A 13,232-nucleotide genomic window follows, 5' to 3' on the forward strand; every position below is an offset into this window, starting at 1 on the left:
CAAACTTGCCTGTTCCGCAGATTTTCTTTATCCAGTCTATCATTGATGGCCATTTGAGTTGGTTCCGTGACTTTGCTATTGTGAATGGTACTGCAATAGACATCCCTGTGCATGTGTCTTTATAGTAGAATGACTTATATTCCTTTGGGTGTATATCCAGTAATGGGATTGCTGGGTCAAATGGTATTTTTGGTTCTAGATCCTTGAGGAATCATCATACTGTCTTCCACAATGGTTGAACTAATTTACACTCCCACCAACAGCGTAAAAGCATTCCTATTTCTCCACAGCCTCACCAGCATCTGTTGTTCCCTGACTTTTTAATGTTCACCATTCTGACTGGCATGAGATGGTATCTCATTATGGTTTTTGATTTGCATTTCTCTAATGATCAGGGATAATTGAGCTTCTTTTCATATATTTGTTGGCCATTCAGAACATAGGCATGGGCAAAGACTTCATGATGAAAATGCCAAAAGCAATGGCAACAAAAGCTAAAATTGGAAAACAGGACCTAATTAAACTAAAGAGCTTCTGCACAGCAAAAGAAACTATCATCAGAGTGAACAGGCAACCTACAGAATGGGAGAACATTTTTGGAATCTACCCATCTGACAAAGATCTAATATCCAGAATCTACAAGGAACTTAAACAAATTTACAAGGAAAAAAAAAAAACAACCCCATCAAAAAGTGGGCAAAGGATATGAACAGACACTTCTCAAAAGAAGACATGACACACTCTTCAATAAATATTATACCCTACAGGGAAGTTGATTCAGAGAACTCCGAGTTATATGGAATGCCCCACAACTCACAGCAATTCAGCTATTCACCTTTTTTTTTTTTTAAATTCAAATCCTGCTCAGGTGCAGTTCGCGACCCCAGCCCTGTGGTACTTCATGTTCTTATATTCTAATAGTACACTCAAAAGAAGCAATGGTCTCACAGTGATTGTAAAGGGAATCACCTGTCCCCAGAGCTATCCCAACACTGTGGCTGCAGGTGACCACATGGACTTCCCTCTTATGTTGAAAATCCAACACAGTGAAGCAGCAGAGATCACAAGGTATCTTTTGTTTGGTAAGTGCAAACTTTATTTCATACATGAAATAGTTTATTGAATTTAATGATATATTTGAAATTAAAAGTTTTTCTTTTTTAATAATTTATTGTCTTAAACTAAAGAATGACTCAAGAAACCGTTACTGGTTATTGCACGATTATCAGTGAAAATGATTTTGCTTAATAAAGGAAGGAAAGATGATCCACTGTGTGTGTTAACTTTGAGGGGTGTGCCCCTCTCACCTAGTGTGGAAAAGCAGCAATTCAGTCTTTGCAACAGTGCTGGGAAGCCTCAGCCTCGGGAGAGCTGAGTTCCAGCCCAGCCCTGCCCCATACCTCCTTTAGCCCAGGAGACTCATTCGAACTTTCAGGCTAGGGTCCTTCGCCCGCAAAGTGAGACCCTGGGAGAAGAGGACCTTTCAAAACAGAGATCAAATGCTGATTCTGAAGCATATGGTGCAGTCTCAACCCCTGAGGCATTTTGCAATATAGGCAGAAAGATGAGACATGCACACTCGTGAAAAGTTAAATAGCTGTAGAAGATGCCAGCACAAAATAAATCACGAAGCAGAAAATGACAGGCACCAAGTAAATGGAGCCAGCAACTCCAGCCCTCAGTCAGAACCTGGAGAGACCGCATGGCCTGGAGGGAGCTGGGAAGCTTTCTAAACACAACCAAGCTTCGGGCAGTTTCTGGAGGCCCTTTGCTTGGTTATATTTAATTTATAACCCCAGGCTTATTTAGCGATGGTTTAAAACTGGATCGATGCCTCTTCTTTCCGCCAGAGCCTCAGAACTCCAAGGACAGCACTCACTGATGGTGTGCATTGAAGGAAGGGCCTGGAGGGTCTCCTGCCTCTCTGCACTCCCCAGAACATGCACTCCCCATGGAACAGAAACGCTCTATGGCTCCCTATGAGCCCTGAAAGGCCAGCTTCTCAGGGCTCCCTCACCTCTACCTTCTGCCACTTGGGTTCCTGGCACCTGCTGCCCATCTGCATGACCTGTGCAATGGGACATGGTCCCTGTGCTCAGGCAGCTCAGCAGGACACAGCTAGATAGCACGTGGCAGCTTAGGCACTTCTGGGAACAGCCAAGGTGAGCGTATGTGCCTGCACTTGCCTGAGTTTCCACACCAGAAAGCTGATTTCAGTATTTTTCTTTTGCACCCCAAAAACGAGCTTTCCCACAAGCGGGTTTGCAGTGTGGCCAGCTGCCAGCCAGGCTGGGTAGAGCTGTCCTCACTCTAATTCTTCTGGTTTATTTATAAGGCTGCTTTCTTCATTCTTGTTTCTCCAGATTATCTGTTCCCCTGAGGGCAAAGGGAAACCAGGCAGCCCCACATTGACTGCAGCTCAGTGTTCTCTGAAATGCAATTAAAATGTTAAGAAAGATGGACAATCAATATTTTATACTCTACACAAAAAATTCCCTTCCTAATGGCCTGATGTGGGAGGTGATGCAGCGAGTGAACTCAGGGCTGTGTCTACAAAATGCCAACACAACCAGTGGCAAAACGAGTCATTTCTGTCTCATTGCCAATCTCCCCACCTGGTTTCCCTCCTGGCGCCCCACGCCAGAGCCAGTTAACTAGATGATGTATTCTGACATCGTGGAAGGCAGGGCCACAGAACAGGAGAGCCAGGTGCAGAGCAGCCTCACGGGGCATGATGGGGCTCCCTTCACTCTTTCCATGAGAAGAACTACAAATTATTACTCTTCTGAGTTCTTGCAAAGACAAAATGGCAAATACAGGCACACCCAGGGCATGCATATTACCCCTGCCCAACTTTCTCCATACCCCAGACCTGGCCTCAGCTTCCCTCCTGGGACACCCCCAGGCGTCCTCGGCCACCTTGAGACAAAACTGAAGGACCTGCTATCTGGTGCCAGGTGGTGCCTCTCTTATGTGAAATCACTATTCCTCCCAGCAGCCCGAAGATCAGCGACATGCCTTGTTTTATAGATGCTGAAGTGGGCCTAGCAGCCGGTCAGGATTCCCAGCTAGGACGAAAGAGAACCCCAGACTTCCTCTCCCTCCCCAGCCCATCAGCCGATCATCCCTGCACTGGGAGTGAGCATTCACTGTGCTCCAGGCACCATGTTGGACATGGGGGTGAGTATAATAGAATAGTCTTTCTCTTCTGAGCACTCACATTGTAGGGAAAACCATAAACCATTAGACCCTCGCGTGAAGGAGGTCCTGCCCCGATTTGGTGGCTAAGACAAGGCTGACTAATGGCAACATGTGTACCCATCCTCCTCCTCGCCTCCCACACCACCCCATCCTTACTCTATCACAAGACTTCCATGGTTCAGCGGAGCATGAGCCCAAGCAGAAGGAGGTTAAAGCCTGGCTGTGCCACGGCTGCTCTTGTGGACCACTCTCGTGCTGGATCGCACAGCCTGTGGGCTCATTTCCATGAATGCTTAAGGCTTTCTGGGTACCTTCTCAGGGCCCAGCCTCACAAACAGAACAGTATCAGGAGCACCCAGAAACTCGGTGAGGAGATGATGAAACAGATGGGGCAGACGAGGGGCTGCAGCTGTGGCTAAGTCTGCAGAGAAGCCATGGGTGCTCAGCCAGGCAGACCCAGATTTGAATCTGGACTGTCACCTGCTGCTTGTGAGTCTTGGGCAAGGTGGTGATGGAATGTAGCACAGCAAGTCATGAGGTGATACCCCAAATTCTTCAGATAATCAGTGTTAACAAGCCCAATGTGGGCTGACAGAGTCCAGGAAGGCTTCTTGGAGGAGGCAGTGCTGGAGTCCTGTAAGTGTCCAGGTGGGAGTGGGCGGGGACATGGAGTGGCAAGAGGAAAGGTTATGGGGCTGGCATAATAGGCTGCCTTCCCAGACAGAGGCGTGGTGGGCTTTCCTGAAGCAGAAGATGTGGGAGAGTGAGCACCAGGTGAAATTCGGTACAGGGCAGGACGGGCCAGGAGGGCTCCCTTGATGTGTCACACCCGTCTGCAGCTGAGGCAAACACATCTTCCAGTGCCCACTTCCACAGCTTTCTAAAAGGACCAGTTATCACCTTTCGTGGTAACTATTGTTGTTCCTCCTCAGTGTGCGCCATGGGCCAGGAGCCACCAGTACGTGTCAGTTCTGTTTAACTATGAGGGGAAGTCATCTGTTTTTATTCATACAAGCCTGCGGTGGAAAAGAAATTCATGCAAAATGTTAGGTTTAAATGCAAGATGTCAGAAAACAGTGCTTCAGTTTGGATCCCTCGGGCTCCTGCGAAGGCTTGCCTCCAGGCTCCTGGGCTGCACAGACCACCTGGTGCTGAGAGTAAGCCTGGGCATTTCGCATTTGTTCTCTCCCCTCATCCTTATCTCAGCCCTAAGAGGCACCCAGAGTCAGAGGCCCAGATGCACGATGAGTCATTAGTGGCATCAGAATCCACACAGCAGCAGTCCTGCTAGGGGCCTGGCCTTCTGCCACCATAGCAGGAGCACCAGGCAGTGCAGGCAGCCAGTGGACCCTCGTTCTGTGCCTCACGTGGGGCCTCCTCTGTAGCCCTCCACTGTCCATGCTGCCTCCTAAATGTTAGCACCCAGCGCCTTCTGGCGCTCCTGCACCCATGCTTGGAGTGACTGCTTTGTCCACGACCATGGCCAGCAAGGTGCTGACAGCCAGCCTTTCCTGTCTGTGCCCAGTTCTGACTTTGTGGGGTACACCCAGTATTTTGGCTTCTTGAAGAAAGAAGAACCACATAGCTGAGCCGAGAGAAGATTTGCATTTCCCAAGCCGCAGCCATCTGCCAGAAGGCCACTCTGCTGGTGGCCCCGGCTTTATTTAATGATTCATCAGCAATTCTAGAAGAGAAAAGTGTTCTCCTGGTGATGGATTTACTCCATATCCCTGACTCTGGACAGAAAAGAGTAAAAAGGAAACACGGTTTTCCATCTGAAAACGTGTTCTCTTAACTTACCTTAAGAAAGAATGTCAACTTCTTGGCCGGGCGCGGTGGCTCAAGCCTGTAATCCCAGCACTTTGGGAGGCCGAGGCGGGCAGATCACAAGGTCAGGAGATCGAGACCATCCTGGCTAACATGGTGAAACCCCGTCTCTATTAAAAATACGAAAAATTAGCCGGGCGTGGTGGCGGGCACCTGTAGTCCCAGCTACCAGAGAGGCTGAGGCAGGAGAATGGCGTGACCCTGGGAGGCGGAGCTTGCAGTGAGCCGAGATTGCGCCACTGCACTCCAGCCTGGGCGACAGAGCAAGACTCTGTCTCAAAAAAAAAAAAAAAAGAAAGAATGTCAACTTCTTTGTGACTGCTCTCTCATTTTAACAACATTCTCTCAGTTATTGCTCTGACAAGACAAGGGGGGCATGTGTTCTGAAGAGCACAAGGTATAGAATACCACACCTGTTCTGCTAATTCCATCAGCAAGGTGCTCAGTGTGGGCGTCGTAGATAAGGGCTTAATAATGTTCGTCAGCACCGGATCCAGGAGTCACAGGCATGATGGTCACAGTTCACTGAACGCATGCAAGCATTTTTTTTCCAATTTGTTATTATCATTTAAATTAGAAATCCTTTGTGTTACTAGATAAGCAGGCCAGGAGCATCAAGGTCCAACCTAGCCAAGGTTCATTGTCTGGGGTCACACAACCGAGGCCTCCCAACCCCCTGGAGTGAGCTGTGTGGGACCCGAGCTCTTCAGTCTCTGAGGCATGGAGCCTTGGCTTGTGGGATCCAGGAGCGGGTCGTAGGGGGGCTTCCTTGAGGAAAGCCTCAAAGCTGGTGAGTGAGCACTGCCTCTCAGGGCCTCTTTCTCCCAGAGACATCAGGGCCTCACTGCCCCTTCCAGCTATCCAGCCAACCAGGTGACACTGGGGAGACAAGCGGTCAGAGGGACTCAAACCAGGCAGCATGCATTTGAGTGTGACATGCAGATGGTTCCAGGGAGCCCTGGTGTTCCGGGGAACACCTCAGGGTGGATCTGTGGGTGGGGTCAACAACTTTCCACACAGTTATACACCTGCTTCACACTGCTATTTAATCAGAGCGCATTTGCCTTTGGCCGCTCTACTGAAGTCTGTGTTTTAGGCAAGGTTGTTGCACCTGAAAATCTGTGAGTCATTACAATAAAAGCATTGCCCTTGGACATAGACAAACTGTTTCCATCTCAACTCCCTCATCCACCATTATGTATCATTATTTAGGGCTTGCATTCACTTACCCAAAAACTATTTACTGAGCATCTTCCATGTGACAAGAACTGTTTTATTAAATGAGATTACCTGCAGTAAATTATAGCTATACGATGAATATTGGTAAGAAGTGTGGGAGTGTCTGCAACTTTACCCTAAAAGTATCCATGCAATGATACCAATAAATGCGCATCTCTGCCCCTTATGTAGCATGTATATGTGCACCCCATGTCTGTGTACATATATCTCAGCACCTGTCCCATGGGTTTGGTGCTATGTAGCAGGATGTTACAGACACTGAAGGAATGCACAGCTTGGAGGTAGAAACAGGACTGTAAAAAATGAAGGAGGTAAACAGAACAAGCAGACACTTGGTAAATCAGAGAGGGCTTCCTGGAGGAGGTGAGATTTGAATTGAGGCTTAAACTCTCACTCAGTAGGTAATTGCTTGAGCACGTAGCACTCATCTTACCTCCCAGCACCCTGATTTCTCTTAGGTAACTCCCTTTATCTTATTGGCATATTTCATTTACCAAAGCGGTTTGTCCTGGGAGGTGCACAAATCCCAGTAACAGCCAATGAGAATGACATGTGGGCCTCATGCTGGTGCCATTGGCACTAGAGAGGCTCCTCTTTTTGCTGGTTGTGTACAAGGGAACATGTTGGCCTGGAGCCCTGGAGGTGACCCCAAGAGGGCAAGACTGGCAGAGAAGAATAAGGCCAAGAGATGAAGGGGCCACATCCTGATCCACCACCGAGCTCAATTCAGACATGACCAAACTGCCCTGACCTCGAACTGTTCAGTTATTCTGAAACCACCCCTATAAACTTTATAAAAATTAATCAAGGAAGAAGAGAGATGGGGAAATGAAATGAAAGTTGGCTTGCAGCACATTCAGCATTCATCACCAGGTTAGGCTGCTGTCTGACCTGCTTCCTCATGGTTGCTTGTTGCCTGATGTCCTGGAATCATGTAGATTCTGTTACAAGATTGCAGTTCTCTTTACCTGCTCTATAGATAACAACTTGAATATTATGAAAGGTTAAGTTTTCCCTTTGAGAAATTCTTTTAGGTCCTGTATAAGAGTGAAACTACCAATGCCAGCTGGTCTGTAGGACCCCACTGATGCCAGCTGTCTGAGGACCCCAGGAGGAGCTTACTCACCAAAGAGTGCAGTTTCCACATTCTAATAATTTCATCCTCTTTGCCCCAACCAATCAATGACCCCAGTCTTCCAGGCCCTCGCCCTCCATGATCCCCATAGAAACCCCAGGCAAAAGTTCCTTGGGGAGAGGGATTTGAGGGTCTCCTCCCATCTCCTTGCTTGGTAGCCTGCGATCATTACACTCTTTCTCTGCTGCATCCCTGTGGTCTCAGTGTTTTGGTCTGTTAATGTGCAGCAGGCATACAAACCTGTGAGTCCTACAACGATTCCAGCAAGTCAATCCAATTTTAGTAGGATTTTCTGAAATAGGAACTTTGACAAAGACAGAGAGTATATTTTAACAAACACTTCGAAGATGGCCGAATAGGAACAGCTCCAGTCTACAGCTCCCAGCCTGAGCGACACAGAAGACGGGTGATTTCTGCATTTCCATTTGAGGTACCGGGTTCATCTCACTAGGGAGTGCCAAAGAGTGGGTGCAGGACAGTTGGTGCAGCGCACTGTGCACAAGCCAAAGCAGGGCGAGGGTATTCAATTAGGAAAAGAGGAAGTCAAATTGTCCCTGTTTGCAGATGACATGACTGTGTATCTAGAAAACCCCATCGTCTCAGCCCAAAATCTCCTTAAGCTGATTAGCAACTTCAGCAAAGTCTCAGGATATAAAATCAATGTACAAAAATCACAAGCATTCTTGTACACCAATCACAGACAAACAGAGAGCCAAATCATGAGTGAACTCCCATTCACAATTGCTTCAAAGAGAATAAAATACCTAGGAATCCAACTTACAAGGGATGTGAAGGACCTCTTCAAGGAGAACTACAAATCACTGCTCAATGAAATAAAAGAGGATACAAACAAATGGAAGAACATTCCACGCTCATGGGTTGGAAGAATCAATATCGTGAAAATGGCCATACTGCCCAGGGTAATTTATAGATTCAATGCCATCCCCATCAAGCTACCAATGACTTTCTTCACAGAATTGGAAAAAACTACTTTAAAGTTCATATTTAACCAAAAAAGAGCCCGCATCGCCAAGTCAATCCTAAGCCAAAAGAACAAAGCTGGAGGCATCACGCTACCTGACTTCAAACTATACTACAAGGCTACAGTAACCAAAACAGCATGGTACTGGTACCACAACAGAGACATAGATCAATGGAACAGAACAGAGCCCTCTGAAATAATGCCGCATAGCTACAACTATCTGATCTTTGACAAACCTGACAAAAACAAGAAATGGGGAAAGTTTCCCTATTTAATAAATGGTGCTGGGAAAACTGGCTAGCCATATGTAGAAAGCTGAAACTGGATCCCTTCCTTACACCTTATACAAAAATTAATTCAAGATGGATTAAAGACTTAAATGTTAGACCTAAAACCATTAAAACCCTAGAAGAAAACCTAGGCAATACCATCCAGGACATAGGCGTGGGCAAGGACTTCATGTCTAAAACACCAAAAGCAATGGCAACAAAAGCCAAAATTGACAAATGGGATCTAATTAAACTAAAGAGCTTCAGCACAGCAAAAGAAACTACCATCAGAGTGAACAGGCAACCTACAGAATGGGAGAAAATTTTTGCAACCTACTCATCTGACAAAGGGCTAATATCCAGAATCTACAATGAACTCAAACAAATTTACAAGAAAACAAAACCCCATCAAAAAGTGGGCAAAGGACATGAACAGACACTTCTCAAAAGAAGACATTTATGCAGCCAAAAAACACATGAAAAAATGCTCATCATCACTGGCCATCAGAGAAATGCAAATCAAAACCACAGTGAGATACCATCTCACACCAGTTAGAATGGCCATCATTAAAAAGTCAGGAAACAACAGGTGCTGGAGAGGATGTGGAGAAACAGGAGCACTTTTACACTGTTGGTGGGACTGTAAACTAGTTCAACCATTGTGGAAGTCAGTGTGGCGATTCCTCAGGGATCTAGAACTAGAAATACCATTTGATCCAGCCATCCCATTACTGGGTATATACCCAAAGGACTATAAATCATGCTGCTATAAAGACACATGCACACGTATGTTTATAGCGGCACTATTCACAATAGCAAAGAGTTGGAACCAACCCAAATGTCCAACAACGATAGACTGGATTAAGAAAATGTGGCACATATACATCATGGAATACTATGCAGCCATAAAAAATGATGAGTTCACGTCCTTTGTAGGGACATGGATGAAACTGGAAACCATCATTCTCAGCAAACTATCACAAGGACAAAAAACCAAACACCACATGTTCTCACTCATAGGTGGGAATCGAACAATGAGAACTCATGGACACAGGAAGGGGAACATCACACTCCTGGGACTGTTGTGGGGGAGGGGGGAGGGACAGCATTAGGAGATATATCTAATGCTAAATGACGAGTTAATGGGTGCAGGAAATCAACATGGCACATGGCTACATATGTAACAAACCTGCACATTGTGCACATGTACCCTAAAACCGAAAGTATAATAATAAAAAATAAATAAATAAATAAATAAATAAAAAGAAAAACATTGCTCTCTGCTTCACTGAATTAAACAAGGAATTTACTGCCTCTTACTAGTTTGGACAAGACCTCATTAACCAAATAAAATGCATGGGATTTGCTGGAAAAAAAAAAAAAAAACACTTCCCCTCATTCTTCAGAAAAAGACTGGTACAAGCCCTGAGGCAGATGGATCTATGAGAAGAGTCTGTATGGATCAGCTCTGGTTCTTCTCCCTCATATCACCAGGTTCTGCTGATCCCCAGAGCCATGCATTTAATTTTCATTTGTTTTCTATATACTTCTAGTCCGATTTCAATAAATAATATATTCTCAGCCTTTCATCATAAATTTGTATCAGTCTAGAACAATTCCCAAGTATATAACCTGCTTTGCCAGGAGGTTTGGCCTCCTGCTGGCCTCTGCAGAACTAAGACTGACATATCATCTGTTTCTCACTTAGCCCCGTGGAAGCAAAGCCCCCGTTGGATGCCAGCTCACCCCGACTTATCCTGGAGTTTTCCGTCCTGAGTTTTCCAACTTCTGCATGCAGTTTTCTCTCTCGCACCAGCAAGTAAGTATTCACTCAGTTCACTGTTGTCCTTAAAGGAATCTGACTGAGAAGCCTCCATTAGAGGAACAGGATGATGTGACACTTCCTGTGTTGCACTATTAAACCACCCCTTGCCCCCACGACTTAGACTTTATGGTTAACGTTCCTCACTCAGTCTCATTTGGGCTGTGATGTTTATGCCCTTCCCTTCATCTGGAATGCCCATCCCTTCTCCACCTTTCTCTAGGTCCTCATCATTCAGGGACGGGAGGTTTCCCACCCTGTATTCTGAGATGATGACCTGGGCTCTGTATTGATGCCCCTTGTGCCTCTTTACAGACACCTGCCTCCACCTGCCTTGTTTCTCTGTTTGCCTCCCCAGCTAATTTATGAGATCCACTTAGAACATAACTCCCACCTGAGTCTCTTGGGAAAATGTAGGTGGTTAATAAATGTGTATTAAAATATATTTAATTGAGCTAAACATGAAGTAATCTAAAAACCTGCAGTGGTAAAATCATTTAGTAAATTAATGTCTCTAGACAGGTGTGATCGCAGGGCTGAGAGTGGGCTGCCAGCATCTAATGATTCGGGTGCATCCTTTCAGACTGAGCTGTGCACAGCTTCGTGGGCACTCTGAGGGACTGGGCAGCATTAATAATTCAGGTACTCCATTCAGAGAGGCCTGTGCAGTGCCAGAGCTGGAGGAAAAGGCAAAATGACTCAAGTTGAGAGAGGAGTGGGGAGGAAAATGCCAGAACACAGCTCTAATCTTGACTACTATTAAAAAAAAAAAATCTTCAGCTGTCAATTTTGTATGCAGAGCTTGTCAGACTCTCAAATGAACCAGGGGAGATTCCCTCACTAAAACTAGGAAAAGGTTATATTTGATGAGGGGGTTTGAAAGAGGAGCAGTAAAAATTACAATTCTTGATAAAAATGTGGAGAATTTTTTAAATGTTTGGGAGAGCAATTTTGAAGGGTCACTGGGTATATCCATCCCTGAAGTGGTCTCCCCCAGCTTTGTGCAGTCTTGGTGCAGAAAGAACAGCATTTCTGTGAAATCCTACAGTCATAATGAAGGAAAGCACCTTGGGAAAAGAGCAGTTTATATGCAGAGGTGGAGGAGAAGGAGAAGAAATGGATCACACTAGCTCCTCAAGTCGACAGTTACTGTAGCCTCTGCTCCCGGGGCAGCTGCGGAGCTGGAAGCTCGGTAAATACAAATAGGCTCAAGGCCCTGCCTGTGCTCCCTCCCAGTCATGCCCAGGAGGAGCTCACTATGGGATGCAGCACTCAAGGCAGGAACCTATGAAAAGGTGTCTAGTGACCTAATATCTGAATCAGGGCCCTGGTGAACACAGAGAGGCATAGAAGGCTGTTTTTTCCTCCAGCAGCTCACAGCGTACTTGAAAAGCAGTCCACAAACCCACACCAATTTACAAAACAGAAGTTTGCTCATGGCACAGAACAACAATGAAGAAAGGTTTATAGTGTGTGCAGGCCACGTGTGGTCTCTAGATGAGACTGAAGGATGGTACGAGTGCTCTAGGTCATGGCGATGGAAAAGACTGTGGAAGATGCAGAGCTGGAGCTACAGAGTGAAGAGCAGGTTGGATGAATACCGAGAGGAGGAAGTCGGAAGCACTGCTGGGCTGTGGGAGTGAGAGCACATGATGGACAGGTGGACACTGGCATCTAGCACTGACCAGCAGGAGCCATTCTTTCCCCTGCTGGAGTCTCATCCCCTGTGCTTAGGATGATTGGAGGCTAACCATGCGCAATTCCAGTTCGGCATCCTACGTTCTTTAAATAGGTGGTTGGAAAATTGGGGTTTGCAGGGATTGAGGGCAAAATAGCAGACAGACTAATTCAAAAAATGTAAAGAGAAGAGGAGTGTTCCTGTTTCCCCCTGGGGTTGCAAAGAACATACACTGTCCACTCCATGGCCATTGGGACACTGCCAACCTAGACTAATTATACTCAAATATCTAGCATAATGTCAAGGATTCTAATAATGTAACAACAAAATTTTTTGAAATAATGATTAAGCAAAAAAAATTAAATTGGTAAATACAAGTCTTGGCCTGATCATGAATATTTTCCAATGTTCAAATCAAGAATCTAAGATTTTTCATACCCAACCTAATGTCGGGGACAGGGATGACAGGAGATATGATCAAGACAGTGATTCCGGAGAGAGCATCCCAGAAGTTCATTATTCCACTCACTTATGACTATTTCAGTTTTTAAACAAGGCTCAAGTCTCATTTTCAGATATTCAATATTAAGTTAAGCAAAAGAAACCAAAGGGATAGAAAAAGATATACCAGGAAAATATTAAAGAAAACTGGTTTAACGAAATAAAATTTAAAGCAAAAGGCAATTGTTATTGAGAAAAAGAATTCTTGAACACAATAAAATTACCAATTTTCAAGAAAGCTATAGCAATCCAGAGCCTGAAAATGCCTCGTAGCATGGTTTAAAATATACATAATGGTAGAACTGACTGAATTACAAGGATAAATTGAGGAGCCTAAACAGATAAATAACTCCGACGGGTGAAAATGTATAAAGTAGAAAACCAAAAGTAGAGAAGTTCATGAAAAACAAAAGTTTATACTTTCAAAAAGACTAATAACGTTAACAGACTCTAAAAAGAAAAAGAAAAACTCATGCTAAGAATAAAGTAGAGACTAAGTTGTCCCCTCGTATCCACGGAGAATTGGTTCTATGACACACCACCGATACTGAAATCTGAGGATACTCAAGTCTCTGATA

The 13,232-nt window shown here is 45.3% G+C and overlaps 1 long non-coding RNA gene across 1 annotated transcript; it reads right to left on the reverse strand.

Annotated features, from left to right (window-relative positions):
- Window positions 1-3,732: 3,732 nt before the first annotated feature.
- LOC129472471 (uncharacterized) lies at window positions 3,733-5,320 on the reverse strand. Its single transcript, XR_008653954.2, has 2 exons — window positions 5,002-5,320; window positions 3,733-4,217 (listed from the first exon to the last, which is right to left on the reverse strand). It is a non-coding gene; the product is annotated as an uncharacterized lncRNA (long non-coding RNA).
- Between the last annotated feature and the right edge of the window lie 7,912 nt (window positions 5,321-13,232).

This window comes from Symphalangus syndactylus, chromosome 22 (assembly GCF_028878055.3).
Source record: "Symphalangus syndactylus isolate Jambi chromosome 22, NHGRI_mSymSyn1-v2.1_pri, whole genome shotgun sequence".
Taxonomy (NCBI): domain Eukaryota; kingdom Metazoa; phylum Chordata; class Mammalia; order Primates; family Hylobatidae; genus Symphalangus; species Symphalangus syndactylus.